Source organism: Aquarana catesbeiana, linkage group LG05 (genome assembly GCF_042186555.1).
Source record: "Aquarana catesbeiana isolate 2022-GZ linkage group LG05, ASM4218655v1, whole genome shotgun sequence".
NCBI lineage: Eukaryota > Metazoa > Chordata > Amphibia > Anura > Ranidae > Aquarana > Aquarana catesbeiana.
This window is the reverse complement of record NC_133328.1, coordinates 135,744,647-135,768,415: the sequence shown is the minus strand read 5'-3', so window position 1 is coordinate 135,768,415 and position 23,769 is coordinate 135,744,647.

Sequence of the window (23,769 nt, the reverse complement as noted above, 5' to 3'; positions counted from 1 at the left end):
AAGGCAGGAATGGTGGTTTGCGACAATGGCACCAACCTCCTCTCTGCCCTCCGACAGGGACAAATGACCCATGTGCCCTGTTTGGCTCACGTCCTTAACTTGGTGGTGCAGCGGTTCTTGGGCAGGTACCCGGGCTTACAGGATGTCCTGAGGCAGGCCAGGAAAGTCTGTGTGCATTTCCGCCAGTCATATAATGCCAGTGCTCGGCTGACGGACCTCCAAAAGGAGTTTAACCTGCCCAAGAACCGCCTAATCTGTGACATGCCCACCAGGTGGAACTCAACGTTGGCCATGCTGCAGCGGCTGCACACGCAGCAGAGGGCCATCAATGAGTACCTGTGCGACTATGGCACCAGGACAGGGTCAGGGGAGCTTGTTTTTTTTTCCCCACGCCAGTGGGCCATGATCAGGGATGCATGCACTGTCCTGTCACCATTTGAGGAGGCCACGAGGATGGTGAGCAGTGACAGTGCATGCATCAGTGACACTGTCCCCCTTGTCCACCTGTTGGAGCACACGCTGCGTGGAATAATGGACAGGGCACTTGAGGCAGAACAGAGGCAGGAAGAGGAGGACTTCCTTAGCTCTCAAGGCCCCCTTTATCCAGACAGTGTTCCTGCGTGCCCGCCGATCACACAGGAAGAGGACGAGGAGGAAGAGGAGGAGGAGGAGGAGGAAGATTGTGTCAGTATGGAGGTGGAGCCTGGCACTCAGCATCAGCAGCAGTCTTTAAGGGATCAGTCCCAAGAAACACATGGACTTGTACGTGGCTGGGAGGAGGTGGCTGCGGACCATGTCGTCCTTAGTGACCCAGAGGACTCCGGAACGAATGCCTCAGCAAACCTACGCTGCATGGCCTCCCTGATCCTGCAAAGCCTGCGTAAGGATCCTCGTATTCGTGGTATCAAGGAGAAGGACCAATACTGGCTGGCAACCCTCCTTGATTCACGTTACAAGGGTAAGGTTGCGGACCTTATCTTGCCATCGCAGAGGGAGCAGAGGATGAAACATCTTCGGGAGGCCTTGCAGAAAGGTCTGTGCAACGCGTTCCCAGAGACTGGGAGGTTACAAACTCCTGTTTCTGGACAACGTGTTGCTGAGGCTACGGTCAGTCAAAGAAGGAGCGGTGGAGAAGGTGGCCATCTGACCGATGCGTTCAGACAATTTTTTGGTCCGCAGCCCCAAGGTATGATCGGTTCCAGCAACCATCGCCAGCGTCTGTTTTACATGGTGCAGGAATACCTAGGGGCAAGATCAGACTTGGACACCTTTCCCACCGAAAATCCTCTGGGTTACTGGGTCTTGAGGATGGATCACTGGCCAGAGCTTGCACAGTATGCAATTGAGCTACTGGTCTGTCCTGCATCCAGCGTTCTTTCGGAACGCACATTCAGTGCTGCTGGAGGCGTGGTAACCGATCACAGGGTGCGTCTGTCCACTTACTCGGTCGATCGACTGACCTTCATAAAAATGAATGAGTCTTGGATCACCACCAGCTACCAAGCACCTGATGCTGATGTAACTGAATAATTTTTTTTGAAATCTCAGATCCCTTCAAAGACTGCCTATGCTGATGCTGAGTGACTATTCCTGAGTAATTATCCTCTTCCTCCTCAATCATCACGCTGATAGCTTGTAAGAGCATTTTTGGTTCTGGGCGCCACCACCAGTGCCTAAGGCACAATTTTTCAGCCCCTGTTTAACAGGGGCGTGTAATTACGATTTTTGATGTAATACTTTGCAGCAGGGCTCGTTCCTGCATTCCAACTAGAGTGTCTGTGAGGGGTTGCAGTGTTGTGGCACCAGCACCAGTGCCTAAGGCCCAATTTTTCAGCCCTTGTTTAACAGGGGCGTGTAATTACAATTTTTGATGCAATACTTTGCAGCAGGGCTCGTTCCTGCATTCCAACTAGAGTGTCTGTGAGGGGTTGCAGTGTTGTGGCACCAGCACCAGTGCCTAAGGCCTAATTTTTCAGCTCCTGTTCAACAGGGGCATGTAATTACAATTCTTGATCTAATATTTCACAGCAGAGCCCTGTGAGGGCTTACAGTGTTGTGGCCACAGCAACACCTAAGGCCCAAATTTCTGCTGAGTATATAGGGCAGGACCCTACTTTCAAACAACTAACTTACAAACGACTCCTACTTGCAAACGGAAGGAGACAACAGGAAGTGAGAATAAATCTACCCTTAGGAAGGGAAATTCTCTCCTGTAAGAGTTAATATGGGAAAAACATTTCTCCTTTCCACTGATGCTTTCCAATCCATTGGGACAAAAAGTGAGGTGAAATCTTCTGAAGAGGAGGAAAGACAGCAAAACAAATGTCACAGGGGTGATAACCCTTCCCTATGTTTTCCAAAAAGCTTAAAAAAGATTTTTTGGCTGGAGTTAAACACGTTAAAAATGTACCCGTTCAAAATTACAAAGAGATTCTACTTAACAACAAACCTACAGCCTGTATACTGCTGTTCAGAGTATATAGGGCCTGGTGGCCCCACACCTTTCCTTATTTTAATTTGGGTGCGGGGTTCCCCTTAATATCCATACAAGACCCAAAGGGCCTGGTAATGGACTGGGGGGTACCCATGCCGTTTGTCTCACTGATTTTCATCCATATTGCCAGGACCCGACATTACATTAAACCCGCAAGCAGTTTTAAATGAGATTTTTTCCTTTAAAAATGACATTTGGTGCAGGGACTGTTCTAAACACGGGAAACACGCGTCACTTTACAGGCATACTATAGACACCCCTCAGGTACGATATTTAAAGGAATATTTCACTTTTTTTTTTTTTACTTTAAGCATCATTAAAATCATTGCTCCCGAAAAAACGGCCGTTTTTAAAAGTTTTTTTTGCATTGATACATGTCCCCTGGGGTAGGACCCGGGTCCCCAAACCCTTTTTAGGACAATACCATGCAAATTAGCCTTTAAAATGAGCACTTTTGATTTCGAACGTTCGAGTCCCATAGACGTCAATGGGGTTCTAACGTTCGTGCGAACTTTCGGTCCGTTCGCAGGTTCTGGTGCGAACCGAACCGGGGGGTGTTCGGCTCATCCCTATTAGTGAATAATTGCTATTGCATGCTATACTTCATTGCTCCTTAATTGTAATGATTGACAGCTAACCACTAGTGATTTATTATTTTTGTATCAATAACAGAAATTGCCCATGTGCACTCAGCCTTTTTGTGCTTTCCAAGTCATTATTGCCCCTTGCCATATTTTACTAACTTAGCCCAATAGGTCAGATGGAACAGAAAATTATTCTGAGAATAGAGCAGAATTATTTTATTAATTAACCAGTTTTGTACCCTTATCGACCATGTGCCGTATTTGATATAGACAGATATGAAAAGCAGACTGGGAATTTCTTGAAAAAAGGGTTTAATTGACATTTTCTGCTGCTGGAGAAGTAATTTAAATATTTTCTAGATGTGGAGAGTTTATCTTAAAGCGGGGTTCCACCCAAATTTTGAACATTATCTCTATGCATTCTCTTCCTTGCCTAGATGCTGACATGCTGTGTAAAAAAATTTAAATCGCCGTAATTACCTTTTTTTTTCTAATCTTCTTAGCACTTCCTGTTTTTCCTCCCATGGGAGTAGGCATGTTTCTAGCCTCTCCCAGACCTCCCACAGTCCCCTGGGATCTAGTCTCAGGCTTCCCAGCATGCATTGTGCAACAGCATCATCACAACATCTCGGTGAATGCTGGGAGCACAGCATTCACCGCATCCAGGAAATACATGCTTGTGGGCTTCAAATGCCCACAATGAAGATGGAAACCGCCTTCAGTGAATTTCATAAGTTATTCTTTACAACGAAATCGGACACAGGCGGACTTATTACTCAGAACATGTGAGTAGATAATCATGAGAAGAAAAGTTTGTGAATGAACTCCAAAAAAAAAAAATGATAGATAGGTGGACCCCCGCTTTAAGTATACAAACTCAAGTGAGCTATTCTGACATATATGCCGATTTACAGAAAGCAATGACTCGTATTTTTAAGTTATCTTCCACTAATAGTAAGAAGACTTAAACAGAATTTTCAATTCTGGTGTTCTAGATATTTAAATCTACCTATGCTTTATTATAGCTCTTAGCAGTCCAGTTGTCATAACTCGAGTTTCCAGATCAGCAAACCTACTGTGGCTATAACAAGGGGTCCCATTTCTTCCTTCAGTAGAATTTTTAAATGTATCTTTTATTTTGCTAAATTACACAAGAGAAGAGAAAAATACAAAAACTTGGAGTGTCCCAAGAGTATTAAGATAATAACCACTCCTAAAAATACTAATTTCTGTGAGCATATATTTAATACATGATAATATGTAATTGTATAGTTTAAAGGTAGGCGCTACTCCTTTCTTATGATTTATCTATGCATACAAAACAATAATAAATGACAGCAGTGTTCTATTTATAAACCCAAAGTGATAATAATTAAATCATATCTACACATTTCCACAAACATTACAGTATATAATAAACAATTATCATGATACATATACTCCACTTCTAAGCCATAGCAAAAAAGGCCCCAAAACATATATTACAGCCCTGTCACTCACATTGCATTCCAAAAGGTCCGAAATTATGTCAGACAGCACCCAGAAGTAATGACAACCAAAAGCAGTGGCGCAGTCTCAATGCATTTCACACATAATGCATAACCACAAAGCCTCCAGGCATCCTCCGGTCACTTCCGTGTACCGTCTGTTATAATTTTCACAGTTTCACAGGAACTCGGCAGGTAGGTTATTCCAAACATCTTGGAGAACTAACTACCAATCTTTTGTACGTTCGACACGAACATTGGGAGTCGAACAGCGAACATTATGCGGTGTTCACGGCAAATTCGAAAAGCTGCAGAACACCTATGTTCTATGAAAGTTATTGTCATAAAAAGTGTTTGGGGACCCGCACCCTGCCCCAGGGGACATGTATCAATGCAAAAAAAAGTAAAGTGGTGCAGTTTTCCCGTGTTTAGAACAGTACAACAGCAAAATTACAATTCTAAAGGAAAAAAGTAATTTAAAACTGATCGCGGCTGTAATGAATTGTTGGGTGTTGGCAATATAGATAAAACTCATTGAAAAAAATGTCATTGTTTCCCCCCCAGTCCATTACAAGGCCCTTTGGGTCTGGTATGAATATTAAGGGGAACTCCGAACTAAAATTAAAAAAAAATTGCATGGGGGTCACCCCAAAATTCATACCAGGCCCTTCAGGTCTTGTATGGATATTAAGGGGAACCCTGCGCCAATGAAAAAAAAAATGATGTAGGGGCCCCCCAAAATCTATACCAGACCCTTATCTGAGCAGGCAACCTGACAGGCCACAGGAAAAGAGGGGGGACGAGAGAGTGCCCCCCTCCTGAACCATACCAGGCCACTTGCCCTCAACATAGGGAGGATGCTTTGGGGTCCCCCCCAAAGCATCTTCTCCCCATGTTGATGTGAAAAGGGCCTCATCCCCACAACCCTTGCCTGGTGGTTGTGGTGGTCTGCGGGTGGGGGGCTTATGGGAATCTGGAAGCCCCCTTTAACAAGGGGACCCCCAGATCCTGGCCTCCTATGTGAATTGGTAATGGGTACATTGTACCCCTACCATTTTACAGAAAAGTGTCAAAAATAGTAAAAAAGACAGGAGACACTTTGGGACAAGTCCTTTATTAGAAGAAAAAAAATAAAAATGTAAATCCATCTCACACCACCTGACAGACCGAAAAAAGAAAAAAAAGCTGCAACAGCTCCGCCTCTATGGGAGGCTCCCACCGAGTGATGCTTCTTCTCAGTGACAGCTGTTTTATAGCTGAGGGCAGGGCCACCCAGTGACGTAAATGGGCGACCCTGCCTTCCTCTGATGTCACATGGCGTCAGAGGGGGCGGGGTCACCCATTTACGTCACTGGTTAATGGTAGGGGTACAGTGTACCCATTAACAATTCACATGTGGGGCAGGATCTGGAGGTCCCTTTGTTAAAGGGGGCCTCCAGATTCGCAGACCCCACAACCACTGGGCGATGAGGCCCTTGTCCCCATGAACATGGGGACAAGATGCTTTGGGGGACCCCAAAGCATCCTCCCCATGTTGAGGGCATATGGCCTGGTACAGTTCAGGAGGGGTGCGCTCTCTCTTACCCCCCTCTTTTCCTGCGGCCTGCCAGGTTGCGTGCTCGGATAAGGGTCTGGTATGGATTTTTTAAAAATTTTGGCACAGGGTTCCACTTAAAATCCATACAGGTCTGGTCTAGCCTATGAAGACCGTTACATCATCAAAATAAACTCAAAAAAGGATTGTCAACAAATAAAGTGCATCCAACAAAATGAAAGTCCTCAGTGGATATGTGACTCCTATAAATTAGTTACAGTCCTCAATACGAATATAGCTTCGTAAGTGTATTTAATGTGCACGTGACATCTGTGATGAAAGGAACACCACCACCATCAATGGAGAGGCTTACTGTAGAGGCTGTAGGAAAATCCCCGGATGGTGTGTACACCGGTATGTCCCTCAGGGGTGATGTCCACAGTGGAAGGAAATTATAACGAATAAGGAAAAAGCAAAAGAAGGCCACATAGTGTAACTCCGGCAGTGGGGTCCTACCCGACACGTTTCGTCTCCTTGGACGACCCCCAGACGATGTTGGGTAGGACCCCACTGCCGCAATTTTTATTCATACAGTGCTGTTTTATTCATCTTTTCATGTGAGTGTATTTCTTTTTTTAAAATAAATTGGTACACATTTTATACTGAGTTACACTATGTGGCCTTCTTTTGCTTTTTTTGGTGTACACACCATCCGGGGAATTTCCTACAGCCTCTGCAGAAACCCATCAGTCGCTTTCCATTCAAGCTTGTTTGACCCAATCGAGCTTGACGGTGGTGGTGTTCCTTTCATCACAGATGTCACGTGCACATTAAATACACTTACGAAGCCATATTTGTATTGAGGGCTGTCACTAATTTATAGTCACATATGCACTGAGGACTTTCATTTTGTTGGATGCACTTTATTTGTTGACAATCCTTTTTTGAGTTTATTTTGATGATGTAATGGTCTTCATAGGCTATTTTATTCATTCCTATATTAGCGCTACACTTATTTTGTTTTCATATCGCATCGCAGGATCCAGGAAGAGCTTACATACCTTGTCCCAAGGATCCTGTAATGTCTCCCCGCAGTGTGAGCGGCTCGTCCTCCGCTCGATTCATCATGGAGCTGAGCTCCGTTCTCTGTGAGCGTTGCGACTCACAGGGACGGAGAACGGCGCCAAATTCAAAAAGTGAAACACACACAACACATACAGTACACTGTAATCTTACAGATTACATTACTGTATGAAATAATTTCACCTCCCTTTTGTCCCTATTGGTTTCTCCAGGGCCCTGCATGCAGTTTTATATTATAAAAACTGTTCTTTCTGCCTGGAAACTGGAGATTGTCCATAGCAACCAAAACTGTCCCTTTACATCAAAAGGGGTTTTAGACCAAATTAGAATCACTCACAGAATTGAGCGATAGTAATTTGTGGGGACGATCCGTCATCAAACACTGAAAAGTAATGACAGTGACAATTCTGTAACTGAGCAAATTTTTGTGTTTTTGATTTGATTACATTATTGAATAATTTTTATTATTATTATATTATTATTTGGTATAATTATTTATAGTTATTTATTATATTATATTTTATGATTTCATGTTTCAAACTTTATCATACCCGAGATGTCTACTAGACTCTGGTTTGGACAGATTTAAGTGAGTTATTCCTAAAGCCCCATACACACGATAGGACTTTGTATAAACTTTCCTGTGGATTTTTGTTGGGCGTTGGCCATAAGTTTGTATTGCATACAGATGGCAGGACTTTTCCAGCCAACTTTCACCAAATCACGTGATTTTTCAGCTCTTTACCACCACCCTTTGGTCAACTTCTGTATTGTTGTCTGATATTGTGTCAATCTCGCCTCTTTTATCATCGAGATTGACACCTTGCGAGCCGGGTTCATACTGGTGCAGGGATCCGACTTGGATCCCCACCAATGCCAGGCACTGTGTTTGGTATGAATCTTGAGGGGGAACTCCACGCCAAATTTTAAATAAAAAACTGGCATGGGTTCCCCTCCAAGAGCATACCAGGCCCTTAGGTCTGGTATGGATTCTAAAGGGAACCCATTTGGTGAAAAAACGGCGTGGGGGTCCCCCCAAAATCCATACCAGATCCTTATCTGAGCACGCAGCCCGGCCGGTCAGGAAGGGGGGTGGGGACGAGCGAGCGCCCTCCCTCCTGAACCGTACCAGGCTGCATGCCCTCAACATGGGGGTGGGTGCTTTGGGGGAGGGGGGCACCCTGCGGCCCCCCCACCCCGAAGCACCTTGTCCCCATGTTGATGAGAACAAGGGCCTCTTCCCGACAACCCTGGCCATTGGTTGTCGGGGTCTGCGGGCAGGGGGCTTATCGGATTCCGGGAGCCCCCTTTAATAGGGTGGCCCCCAGATCCCGGCCCCCCACCCTATGTGAATGAGTATGGGGCACATCCTACCCCTACCCATTCATCTAGGGAAAAAGTGTCAATAAAAAAACACACTACACAGGTTTTTAAAGTAATTTATTAGGCAGCTCCAGGGTCTTCTTCTCGGTTCTGGTGGGAACCGAACCGAGGGGTGTTTGGCTCATCCTTAATCCTGACCAAATCTCCAACTCCATTTGCAGAAATGCCCAAAACTTGCAAGGAACCTCAACCATGCTTCATTGTTGCCTGCAGACAAATTTTGACTCATCAGTCCAGAGCCCCTGTTGCCATTTTTCTGCACACCAGTTCCTATCTTTTCATGCATAGGTGCGTCACTTAGCCTTGATTCCACGAATTTTTTTTGGCTGCAATTCTTCCATAAAGACAACTTCTTTCCAAACTTCTCCAGATAGTAGATGGGTCCTACTGGTTTCCACCAGTTCTGTGCTGATGGCACTGTCGGACATCTTCAGATGTTGAGGGTCAGAAAGCATGATTTGTCTTTCATCTGCTGCAATAATTTTTCCTGGATGACCACTGTGTCTACGGTCTTTAACGTTGCCTAATCAATGGTATCCTCAATGCTGAGAAATTCAGACAGATACTTGTCCATCATGACATTCCACAGGGGAGGCGTGTGATTGACCCTAAATTTATTCTGCAACAGGACATTGACCCCAAACATACAGCCAATGTCATTAAGTACTATCTTCAGTGTAAGGAGAAGAACAAGGGATCCTGGAAGTGATGCTTTGGCTCCTACAGAGCACCAGTCTCAATATCATTGAGTCTGTCTGGGATTACATGAAGAGACAGAAGGATTTGATGCAGCTAACATCTACAGAAGATTTTTGGTTAGTTCTCCAAGATGTTTGGAACAATCTATCTATCTATCTATCTATCTATCTATCTATCTATCTATCTATCTATCTATCTATCTATCTATCTATCTATCTATCTATCTATCTATCTATCTATCTATCTATGTTTAATATACATACATTATATTATTTGTTATACAGGGGGGCGTGGCCTGACCTGGCATGAAGATGGCTGCTTAATCCTGTAGCTCCTGCCATCCGATGACCTGCCATCTGCCTATCGGTGGTTTACACCCCCCCCGCTCGGATAAAACATGGGGACAGCCTCCCAAAACACCTCGACCTCCCAATCACGCTTTCCCAGAGAACAATCGGGCACCACAGGCCATCATAATATCCCTGAAATGTTCCGGAATGGACGGAGCAATATGGCGCCTCCCCGCCACAGTACCTCAGAGGTCACAATCTCCGCACAATTGGGCCCTTTGTCTCAAACCTTGCCGTCTAGCCAGACGATCGAGACCACAGCGGAAGACCGACCCTTACCTCAGCTGAACATACAAGACTTACGGATGATAGCCACAGACATTAAAGACACTCTCTCGGCAGCCATCTCAGAGCTCCGTATTGACATCCGTGCCCTCTCCGACAGAGTACAGGCGGCGGAGCAAATGGCGGACCGTCAAGATCTGCAACTACGCAAAACAACGAGACATGTTGATACCCACACGCTTCAAATGAGAGAAATGCAGAGACACCTCGAGGATCTGGACAATCTTGGCAGACGCCATAACTTGAGGGTCAGAGGAATGCCCGAATCTATTGAAGGCGAACAGATTACCCACTCTACCATCAGCCTGTTCAACGGCCTTCTACACAGACCACTACAGACGCCTACTGAAATGGAGAGGATTCATAGAGCATTGCGGCCAAAAGGGAAAGACACTGATCCTCCTAGGGACATCATCTGCTGTCTCACAAGCTTTAAAATCAAAGAAGAGATTCTTAAGCAGGCCAGAGGTGTTCCACAGATCGTACATGAAGGAAAAATTGTCCAAATTTATCAGGATCTGTCCGGCATAACCCTCCAACATCGCCGTGACTTAAAACCACTGCTGGATGCCTTACGCGCTAACAACATCACCTACAAATGGAAGTTTCCATTTTGCTTAGCCGCAACCTCACACGGCCGCACAGCATACCTCAAGGTACCTGAAGATCTCCCCATCTTTTGTGACACTCTACACATACCGAGAGTAGAGGTACCCAATTGGTATGCAGATTTTCGACGCTCCGCGGTGCGCAGAGAACTCCCGCCTGAAGAACCCATGGAGGCCTCCAACGCCGGCCATAGGAGAAGAAGATCCCCCTCTGTCACACCGCCTCACGGTGCACACCGTACTCACCGCTGCAATCAGAGCCCCCACTCTCCCTCTTCCAGGAGAACTAGGAGGGGACGTTGATGCTCATCTTAGTCGGCTGTGATTGTCTGGGCCCCAGTACTTGTCTCTCCGCCTAGCTGGCCTTAGTATTTACTGACCCAGACACAACTTTTCTCACCGTTCTTTTATTTCAGTTATGTTCTGTTTCTACGGTTCATATTTTATACATTTTACTAATCCTTTCACACCAGGCTCATTGCCTCCCAGAAGAAACGTGTCAGGACTGTACACCCTGTATCCCATCCACCATGCTCACAGGATGCTGTCGCACAGTCTCTTCATTCTATCCACAGAGGACGATAACGGACTATACATACTACAAGTACCAGAATGCAAAGCGCAGACCTTCCGGAAACCGCGACTGATCTCCCAAGCAACATGTCAGCTCCCAGCGCCCCGCACTCTCGTCACCATTGACGCGCCGGATACAGAGGTCTGATGACAGCCCGCTCTCAACGCCGGACATGGTACACTACCTACCTGGCAACCTCAACATCCGCACCTGGCTCATCGCAGGACCCCCGCAGGACTGCGGTAACCTCTCGAATCCGGATTCCTGACACCGTGAATCGACGCGCCTCACCCGGACTCCCCAGGGCTCGAATGCACCCTGATGTTCGCTAATGGACTACAACGCTGACTACTACACGCCCTTCTGCGCAGGGAACGGAGCCCAGAGGTCGTCTCCGATGCACGGTCGTATAGGACCACGTTATGATCACTGGGGCAAACACACTCTCCAGGATGGCAATAGCTACCTTCCCCAGAATACCGATTACTAGCATAACTAGCTCCGCCTTAACTCCGAATCCACACACACCGCCGGGAGGTACGGAAGACATGAACTGCCGCACCACTCAGGTACCTCAATGTGCAACCCATAGCCCCCCTCCGAGGCTCTACCGACGACTCTGCAGGACACTGTAACATTGCTTATTGATCCTCCTGCACGTCACTTCTTATGTGTCTTACCTTTAACTTTGATTTTGCTCTTCAAGCATTCAGTTTATTTGTGTTTTTGGGTAAGTTAACACCCCATGTTACATAATACAATGTTTAGACTGTTTCAGTATGTAGCCTACGACAATACTGGGTCCATGACACCGGCTACAGTGGAACCGGGTCTGCCAGACCCCTACCCCACTTTGCACCCTAAAAGGTCATCTCACATAGCCAGAAGCCCAGACTTTCCCACCACAACTTCAGGGTACATAGAGGTAGGCCCTGGAATCTGTGCTTAACTATATAGGATACCGACCTAGAAGACTGAACTTAGGCATCCTGCTTACAAATGTATACCCCCTGTTTTGACTGACACGGTCCTTCGACTCACAGTGTAGGTAATACTTCATGCACATAGCAGCCCCCCTCTCACAGACCCACACCTTAACCCTACTTCACCAACATTACTAGACCTATAGCTTCTACACCGAGCCAACAACATACACCGCACACCACCTTACTCAAGTACCAATGGTCATAGGTTGACAGGATACACTTGTCTCTATACCTAAATACCCCTATCACTCACTTGTGCCAGATCTCTGCCAACCCCCTCACAGCTGCAGTGAGGTTTGTCAGCCCGGACCCCGCGGGTTGGGAACCATCAGTGCTCTGTACCTGACCGAATATATCCCCATAAGGAGACAGCAGACTTTGTTGATACCTCTGCTGCCTCATCGGTCTCTCCCCCGTGTTACATTCGTAACAACTTAAGCTTCTGCTGAATCTTTGAAAAGCACACCTCCCCTACACATAGTCCCTCAGAGTATACCCTATCCCTAACCCCGACGGAGGACATGGACCACATCGACCTAAACACGTTGCAGACCCCTCCTTACTCAACACTCACACTGCGCTCCATGAATATACGGGGCCTAAACACACCCGAAAAACTGTCTCTCCTATTCACCCATCTACAAAAATCCCACACTCACATCGCGCTCATCCAAGAAACACACTTTAGATCTGATACTATCCCCAAACTACGAAACAAGCACTTTCCGACTGTATACCATGCAACCAATAATGAAGCCAAATCGAAAGGAGTATGCATCATATCGAAAAACTGCCCATTCGTCGTCACTGACGTGCAACGAGACCCTCTGGGGAGATTCCTTTTCCTCAAGGGCTCTCTGCACAACAAGACCCTAACCATTGCCAACCTGTACGCTCCGAATTCACGACAAGTACCGTTCTTCCATCATGCACTACAACTCCTCACGACTTTTAGCGCAGGCAGCATCATAGTAGGCGGCGATTTCAATGTCCCTCTTGATCCCTCCCTTGATACCTCCAATGGCACCTCATCCTCTACCTATAGGGCCTTACGTGCAATAAAAACACAATTCAGGGAACTACTACTACATGATGCCTGGCGCACACTCCACCCCACAAGTAAAGACTTTACCTTCTTCTCCCCACCACACTCCAAATATTCCAGAATTGATTATTTCTTCATCTCCCAAAACGATCTTTCCGTACTTCACAATTCCTCAATTGAACCAATGATACTGGCAGACCATAACCCAGTTTCTATGACACTGCACATCCCTAACAAATCCACCCGCGCCCACATATGGCGTCTAGACAACTCCCTACTCACAGACGCCGAAATCTCACACAAGACCTCCGAACACCTACGTAACTACTTCACAGAAAACGGACAGGGCGACTCTGCTCCAGAAATAGTCTGGGCCGCACACAAATGTGTTATAAGAGACACATTCTTATCACACGCAGCACATAGAAACAGGCTACGGAAAGCAAAACTTGAGGAACTAACTACACGCATCTCTGTTCTAGAACGGAAACATAAGGCATCCCTAGCTCTAGAAACACTGACTGAACTGACACAACTACGAACCGAACTCTTAGAAGAATTGCACAAAAACGTCAAACGGAAATATATGCTTACACAAAAATGCTTTTACGAGTTTGGCAACAAATCGGGGAAGATGTTGGCTAGAGCACTACAAGCGAAAAAAGCAGCCCACACTATACACTCCATTGTAGACCCCTCAGGTAAAACACTAGTAAAATCTGAAGACATAGCGGAACAATTTGTACACTATTACACAAACCTATACAATATTGGTACTTCCCAGTCTTCTCCCACTATGGCAGACAGGAAAGAGGCCATACACAACTTCCTATCCCAATACGCACCTTCGCCCATCCGGACCGAAGACTCAACATCTCTAGACGTCCCTTTAATGACGGAAGAGATCACCTTAGCATTAAAACAGATGAAACCGGGCAAAAGCCCCAGCCCTGATGGGCTGACGGTAGGATACTACAAATCCTTTCCCGATCTACTATTACCTCACCTTGTTAAGGCCTTCAACAACCTCTCCCCCACCAATACGGCCTCCAAAGATATATTAGAGGCCCATATTACCCTTATCCCCAAATCTGGAAAAGACGACAAATTGGTTCCTAATTATCGCCCCATTTCTCTACTTAATGTAGACGTTAAATTGTACGCCAAAGCCATTGCAAATCGCCTTCTACCCATGATCCCAAATTTAATTGCCACAGACCAAGTAGGTTTTGTCCCCGGCAGAGAAGCTAAAGACAATACTACCAAAGCACTAAATATACACCATTGGTTGACTTCCACTAATACTAAGGGCTTCTTCCTATCCTTGGACGCGGAGAAGGCGTTCGACGGGGTGGCATGGGACTTTATGGAAGCCACCCTACACTCAATAGGCCTCCCACCGCGACTTATCTAAATGATTTTGATTCTTTACTCTTCCCCCACAGCTAAAGTCCGAGTGAACGGTGGACTGTCGAGCGCCTTCTCCGTGTCCAACGGTACTAGACAGGGATGTCCCTTATCCCCCTTGATCTTCATACTAACAATGGAACCCATGCTACGCAGACTTAGGGATAACCCAGACATCAAAGGTATTCAAATTAACCAAACACAACACAAAATAGCCGCATATGCGGAAGATGTTCTCCTTTTCCTCACAGAACCGACCACCACCATCCCGAACCTGCTCAAAGATTTTGCTCTTTTTAAATCCTTATCGAACTTACAAATAAACTTCTCCAAATCCAAGGCACTCAATATATCACTATCACACGAGATGGTCGCACAATGCAAACGTAGCTTTCCTTTTGGATGGGAAACGCAAGCCACAAAGTACCTTGGCATTAACATCCCCACCAATCTGTCAGAATTATTCAGACTAAACTTTCTACCAATCCTACAAACCATCGAAAGTGATCTCCAAAAATGGCAAGCGGGACCATTTTCATGGTTTGGAAGAATAGCTATCTTGAAAATGAACGTTCTACCTAGGCTACTCTACCTTCTTCAAACCATCCCTATACTGCTCCCGCACTCCTTCTTTATCACGTACAAAAGAATTTGTAGAAAATTTATTTGGCTATCCAAACAGCCTAGAATGAACTGGCACAGACTGACGTCTCCTAAATTACAAGGAGGACTGCAGGTTCCAGACATACACATTTATTACCAGGTCTGCCATCTAGTTAGAATTGTGGACTGGCATGTGCACGGCAAAGAAAAAGAGTGGGTGCAAATAGAAAATGCCTTTACCGAGATCCCGTTAAAACTCCTCCCCTGGATCAACTCAAAACTAGTCCCGAAAACTGCCACTTCCAATCCCATGATCAATTCTACCCTAATAAACTTTACAAAATCGTGCAAAATTCTTAAGATCCAACCCCTATCGGGACCATTGACACCTATCGAAGATAACCCAGCATTCGTACCGGGTGTCACCCTCACCCACCCAACCAGAGATCCACACAGACCCAGGCTCCTAGCTCAACAATTATTCCATCAAGGTACTCTATTACCATACTCAACTATGATAAACAAATTTCCAGAATATCACATTCCCTTCTACAATTATCTGCAGATCCGCCACTTTCTACAGAACCTCCTCTGCAAAGACAACTTACATAGGGAACTCACACCCTTTGAACTTTTATGCACCAACACCGAACCCCAAAGACACCTCATCTCGGCCATTCATGCACTTTTCTCCTCACATCAACACATCAAAACGAATACGTTAATAACACAATGGGAGACCGACCTGAACACAACCCTAACCACAGACGACTGGAGAAATGTGCTCTCTCACATTCACCAAGGCTCCGGCAACGTAGCTACACAGGAGTGCAGGTTCAAAATCTACTCAAAATGGTACAGGACCCCCGACAAAATCAACAAATTTCTACCCACCATATCCCCCAACTGCTGGAGATGCAACAGAGCCAGGGGATCCCTTCTGCACATCTGGTGGGAATGCCCTCTCATTCAATCTTATTGGCTGACATTCACAGCCTAATCACTCAGATAACAACCTATACCCCGGATTACACCCCGGCGCAATACTTGCTCCACCATACTTCGATTCCCCAACGTGCATACAAGAAATCACTAACTCTCCATCTCATTAATGCGGCAAACCTATGCATCCCCGTACACTGGAGAAGCACATCCCCTCCCTCAATCCCAGAATGGATTCGGAGAGTGGACAGGATGGCTGACATAGAAAACCTCATACATCAAACCTCCGATTCACCTTCCAAGTACAGAGATACATGGGCATGTTGGACCCATTTCAAACAAACGCAAACAACATGCACTCAGGCAAACCTCCCAAACATTGCTCCAGAAGACGACACTGGCCAGACAGTTCACCCCCCACTAACCAATAAATATAAGTAACGTCCTACCCCTCCGTCTTCCCACCCCCCCATCCCTTTTTCCCTCTATCATAAATAAACCCCTGCCAATTGCATAGCCTGCTCCCTTGCATCCATCATCTTTCTTGACAGTATGTAGACTCGCACCCTACAAGAGGCACATTACCGACATGCCCTACTGATGAGCAAATTTTCATACCCGCACTGGGCACAGTCAGTACCCTATTGGGGTGCCCAGCGATACGGGTGACTATACTACCGTCGGTCTAGATCATTTACATTACAAATACCTGACATCACACTACTACTTTAAAATAATACTAAACCTCATAACCTCATGCGGCTAATACAGAGCCCACCTCGCCCATGACACGCGCACTGCACACAACCAGAAAATTCCATGTTGAACAGAGGAAACGCTCTTATTAGCTGTTATCCCTCATTTTTACTTTTACAGCCTGGACTGTAATCGCCAACGCATTATTATTGTAGGCCTCTGAAACTCTGTCTGAATTTATCATTCACTTGATACCATTTCGTTTATTCTTGTTTGATACTATATGTTGATTGTAGACCACTCTCTCCTGTAAAAGTCTACCACTGTACTAAGATTTGTAATCTGTGAAAACCTAATAAATTGTTTTAAAAAAAATATATATATTATTTGTTATACAGGGGTGTTTTATCTGAAAACATACATAGGTTAAGTAATGTATTATCAAGGGGCCTATTATCTGGAGACATTGCTTGCTATACAAAATACAATGCCGCTAACACGTCTGATTGGAATAACCTGCCATGGTTTTCTGCAGCTTATTAGTGGTCACATGATTAACATCACATCATTAATTTTGATCTTTTATTAAGTGACTCATATAGAGCTGGATTGCTTGCTGACAGGCAGTGGTGGGGCTGTGAGGAATCAATAATACTCTGGTCCTGCCTTCTCCCTCCACCATTTCCTTGCTACTTTTTGAAAACCAATAAATTTATTGGTGCAGTCTGTTATTATTGATATTATTATTTACTTATACTATGTTTTTCACCTATGAATTCTCTAATCTTATGGGTTAGCATTGTGATATGTGATATGATGACTTTTTAAATGTTATATTGTATTAATTTTATTTTGTGAATTTTAAGTAACTTGATAAACCCTCATTAAGTAGGGAGGTGATCACTTATGAGATTACAGTACATTACATTTCTACAGTTTACTTTGTTTACTCCTGAAGAGGAGATGATGATCATTCTAAAATGCATAAAGTCAGTTTATTAAAGGTAGAGTTTTTTCAATCTGTGTATTATACAGTATAAGATAGTGACTGTCAAATACAAAAAAAAAATCTGTGTACCCACTCACTGGAAGTGTAGCAAAAGGTCCATGTGATTACAATAATCATGTGGGGACTCAGTAGATGGATGGATGTTTCATGGTCAGCAAAAAGAAATCAATGCCACTACCCGAAAACCTGCATGCACATACAATTAATATGCACCAAAAGAGAGATCATGGTGAGTATTAAATCCATAGAATCCAGGGATTCTTTTAGTAAGAATCCCTGGAAAAGGTCACGTAACAAAAGCTTGTATTATAGTGTGTGACTGTATTTACTGTATACAACATACAATTGCTAGATAGGATACATGAATCCATTGTCAAGAAAGTCTGCTTTTCACAGATAGCATGCAACAATCCACAACTGTGATGATTAAGAGCATACTACCAGCTAGAATGGTATCATAACAGTTGCTATATCTATCAAATGAATCATTTTTCAACAGCATGAAATTACCATCATAGTATGGTTACACCACTATAAATAAGATATAATTGAAGAGAGGCCAGAGAGTTACTTGAAGTAAATACACAGGACTAACAGTTAGTCACTGTGCCTTGCAGCATGTGAAAATACAACACTAGAAAATTAACCTTGAGCCCCCGTTCACACCAAATGCGGCTTTGAAATCACGCTAATTCAGCACCATTTCAAAGCCACCAGCCAGTGCAATTTAATGTGCATCTGACCAAAATCTGTGCGATATAATGCCAATGCAAGTCGCACATGAGATCGTCAAGATTAGCGCAGGAACTATTTTTCAAATTGCGCTATTTCAAATCGCACCTATTAAGACAGTGCCATAGAAATACATTAGAAATAGAAATACATTAGATGTGACTTCAGATGCGATTTTTAAATCGCATGTCACATCTGAAGTCACACCAGTGTGGATGGGGACTCAAAGACACACTTGTTTCTTATTAATGTTGCCAGATGTCACCCAGTGTCTAATCACTACTTGGAAAGTAGCAGAGTGAATTTGTATCTCTGGATATGGTCAATACATATGTTTGTATGTATAATACCGAATAATACTCAATAATTTTAACACTCACCATAAATCTCACTTTTGGGACATTTTCATTGTATGTGTACACAGGTTCCAGGGAGGAGCATTGATTTGCAGTGTTTTTTATGTTGATCTTGAATCTTCCATTGAACCTACTCAATACTGAGTTCAAACATACTGTAAGTAAAGTGATCACATTGACCTTTTGTTCCAATGGCACTTGTGTTCTTTTTTTACATATTGGAGGTGTCTGGTCAGCTTTAAAATAGCCTCTGGAAATACCAGAATACTGTCAGACTGAATTTTTGGGGTAATATATTTATATTGTAATTCAAGTCACATTTATGTTTATATTATTATTTACCATTAGTTACTTAGCTGAGGCCTCAGTATAGTCATGTTTTATGCTGTTTGTACAATTAAAATGTTTTTTAATAACTTTATTAAAGAGGAAATGTGTATTCCATTGATAAAGACAATTCTGTGTCCTCATATCTCCTTCTGATTGTGAGAATTGCCTTTCTGCATTGCCTTTTCTCGCAGTCATTATTTAACAAGCACTGTTATGGTGATGTTTGTTACACATGGCCATTTGCTGAGACAAGAATTTCCCTTGTGTGTTTGTTACTTTTTATTTATACAGTTGCATTTAGATACTGTGCAATCTTTCAACAGGACAATTCACAAAAGATCCCTGGACAAGAGTTAGCTACCAAGATGAATCTTTCAGCTGCAGTAGATTCTTTTCAATCTGATCTGTAGTGGTTGCTGGAGACACATTTTACTGGTACTCTAATGCCCCATACACACAATAGGATTTTCCGATGGAAAATGTTTGATAGGAGCTTGTTGTCGGAAATTCCAACCGTGTGTAGGCTCCATCGGACATTTTCTATAGGAATTTCCATCACACAAAATTTGAGAGCTGGTTCTCAAATTTTCCGACAACAAAATCCGTTGCCATAAATTCCGATCCTGTGTAACAATTCCAACGCATAAAGTGCCACGCATGCTCAGAATCAAGCAGAAGAGCAGCACTGGCTATTGAACTTAATTTTTCTCGGCTCATCGTATGTGTTGTACATCACCGTGTTCTTGACGTTCAGAATTTCTGACCAACTTTGTGTGACCGTGTGTATGCAAGACAAGTTTGAGCCAACATCCGTCGGAAAAAAAAACATGGATTTTGTTGTCAGAAAATCCTATCATGTGTACAGGGCGTTAGAGGTGCCCCTGTCTATTCTTTTGTATTGTAGTTGTTTTTTTCTGTGGTATTAAAGCTTGTGACAACATTTATTCTCCCTTTCTTTCAAGTCTCTTATATTTCATGGTTTGTTTCTAATGACAAGGAATGCAACATTTTGTAATTGATAAAAGAAGGATTATGGGAAATAAAATGAATAAAGTTCTTCTTTAAAAGCAGATAAGGTTTAAAATAGTCTCATCTCTTGTAATTATCAGCCCCTTTCTGCACCAATCCCAACAGTGTGATTTCTCCTTGCCTGCTCTGAAAAGTAATAGTTTAGGGGTAACATATCTACTTTACCATTATTTTAAAAGCCAAACAAGGTCATTAACCACTTCAGCACCGGAAGGATTTACCCCCTTCCTGACCAGAGCACTTTTTACAATTTGGCACTGCGTCGCTTTAACTGCTAATTGCGCGGTCATGCAATGCTGTACCCAAACGAAATTTGCGTCCTTTTCTTCCCACAAATAGAGTTTTATTTTGATGGTATTTGATCACCTCTGCCATTTTTATTTTTTGCGCTATACACGGAAAAAGACCGAAAATTTTGAAAAAAAATGATATTTTCTACTTTTTGTTCTAAAAAAATCCAATAAACTCAATTTTAGTCATACATTTAGGCCAAAATGTATTCGGCCATATGTCTTTGGTAAAAAAAATGTCAATAAGTGTATATTTATTGGTTTGCGCAAAAGTTATAGCACCTACAAACTAGGGTACATTTTCTGGAATTTACACAGCCTTTAATTTATGACTGCCTATGTCGTTTCTTGAGGTGCTAAAATGGCAGGGCAGTACAAAACCCCCACAAATTACCCCATTTTGGAAAGTAGACACCCCAAGGAAATTGCTGAGAGGCATGTTGAGCCCATTGAATATTCATTTGTTTTGTCCCAAGTGATTGAATAATGACAAAAAAAAAAAAAAAAATTACAAAAAGTTGTCACTAAATGATATATTGTTCACACAGGCCATGGGCATATGTGGAATTGCACCCCAAAATACATTTAGCTGCTTCTCCTGAGTATGGGGATACCACATGTGTGGGACTTTTTGGGAGCCTAGCCGCGTACGGGGCCCCGAAAACCAATCACTGCCTTCAGGATTTCTAAGGGCGTAAATTTTTGATTTTACTCCTCACTACCTATCACAGTTTTGAAGGCCATAAAATGCCCAGATGGAATAAACCCCCCCAAATGACCCCATTTTGGAAAGTAGACACCCCAAGCTATTTGCTTTGAGGCATGTTGAGTCCATGGAATATTTTATATTTTGACACAAGTTGCGGGAAAGTGACAATTTTTTTTTTTTTTTTGCACAAAGTTGTCACTAAATGATATATTGCTCACACAGGCCATGGGCATATGTGGAATTGCACCCTAAAATACATTTAGCTGCTTCTCCTGAGTATGGGGATACCACAGGTGTGGGACTTTTTAGGAGCCTAGCCGCGTACGGGGCCCCGAAAACCAATCACCGCCTTCAGGATTTCTAAGGGTGTAAATTTTTGATTTCACTCTTCACTGCCTATCACAGTTTCGGAGTCCATGGAATGCCCAGGTGGCACAAACCGCCCCCCAAATGACACCATTTTGGAAAGTAGACACCCCAAGCTATTTGCTGACAGGCATGGTGAGTATTTTGACTTGCTTTGTATTTTATGCTCTGTTATTGACAGTGTTTCTAGCAGGATTGTTAATCCACTATGAACAAGTGTTCTGGCTAACCCAACAGCTGTCACATTTCATGAATAAGTAATGTCCCTAAGTCACATTTAACATTATACACTTATTAAATGAAAGTAGCTAAGTTGGCTATGTACTCCTAGAATTTCATTTAATTTTATTTTTATTTCAAGAAAGTTTTTGATTTTCTAATTGTTAGTGTTAGTGTGGTAAAGTCAACATTCATTTTCAACCACAGTGATAAGAAAATTCGAATGAGTAGGGTGGAAACTTTTTCTCCAGCAAACAAATATCCAACAGTTTATGTGTTTTTTGTTCAGGAAATTACATTCATTCAAATGTTAAAAACAAAAAAACTTTTTGAAGTACTTTCGAACAACATTTATTCAGTCATCTAATGTACAAAAAATTTTCATACGAATGTTCAAATGATTGTTTAAAGAATGTTTGTTTGAAAATTTACTAGTGTATAGCAGGTTTTATATTATTTGAAAGCAGACGTTTCATTGCAGAAAGGAATCCCATTTTTCAAAGTATCATGCCCAAGGTTTTCTAGGACACAAGTAAAATAAACATTCTGTTCCCCCAATATGTTGCTATGTAACTGGCTGCACACAGCCTCTGTGCTTTTGTTCTTCTTAAAATGTAGTAAGAGCCACCCAACTTTTAACTTTAACCCAATACCTCATTGGGTCTTCTATATCATCCTAGATAAAAAAATGTCCAACAATTTTGTTACACACAGTTATTTATTGTTCAATAACTTAATTAAACAGCCAATCACATCCCCTCTGTCTGACTCTTCTGCCTTATGTTGACTAGTTAGTCAGGTAAGAGTCTGCGGGAGTGTGAGGGGCTGTTTATTTAATAAGGTTTTTGAAAGGTGAATAATCTGGGGTGCAGCCTCCATATATAATATGGTTGCTGGCTTTGTGGGGCTTGCTTGAATTCTCTATGGGTGGGCTGTCCGAATGTATTGTGCTTGGTGGTTATAAAAAGGAAGGTTTGGGAACAGTAAAGTCTGAGAGTGTAAAATGCTAAGGGTGGGATTGTTTTTTTCTTAATTAGTCACAAGCAAAGTGATGTACTGTGTGTATAGGAAGGAAACTCAGCATCTTTTTCAACAATCGTTTAATGATGATAATAATAAACAAGGGGGCATCAGATTAAATTCTTTGTGGAGTCATGTCAACCAGAAAAGCAGACAATGGAAACATGGAATACAGGTATTTATTGAATGGACAAAGATATTTTCTTAAGGTTGTTTTTAATTTTCCCCAGAAGCAAAGTCTGCTTAAATACCATTTACACTTACTGCAAATCAACATGGAGGAAATGTGTGACTTACAACATACAAACAATGTTAAGGAAGACAATATTTTTAATATGTTTAATTAAAAGCCATGTAAACATTACCCGTTCATACAGAATGAACATATAGGTCATGTTTTTTTACGCTGAAAAAAATCATTATATTCTACAGGAAGGGAAATGTCTACAGTATTTGTTATTGCAATTACTGACTCTTAAGGCTGAAAAGATACCATATGTACAAAACTTGCACATTCTGCCTGTTTAACATAAACATAAATACAAATAAAAAACAGTGAACTTATATTACTGGTACTGAAATTTCTACAGTACTGATTTTCTACTATTAATCATACATTTTTACAATAGTGATATACAGTATAATGTACCTTTTATTGGTCCATAAGAATTATTTAGGAAAAGATAAAGTTTTAGCCAACTTTTGCACCATGTGTATAATGTCCTACCAAAAACATGAGAAATGTACATCCCTTTCTAATAAATAACACATACATATAGTATGCCTACTAAAATTCTAGAAAGAAAAAAAAAACAGTTACAATCTAATCCTTTTACCCCGTTGCCTGTTTGGAAGCCTTTATGTTATATTATATTATATTAGTATCTCATACATTAGTTACAGCATATATATTTAGCAAAATTGGGACTGGATTTAATTAATGAAACTC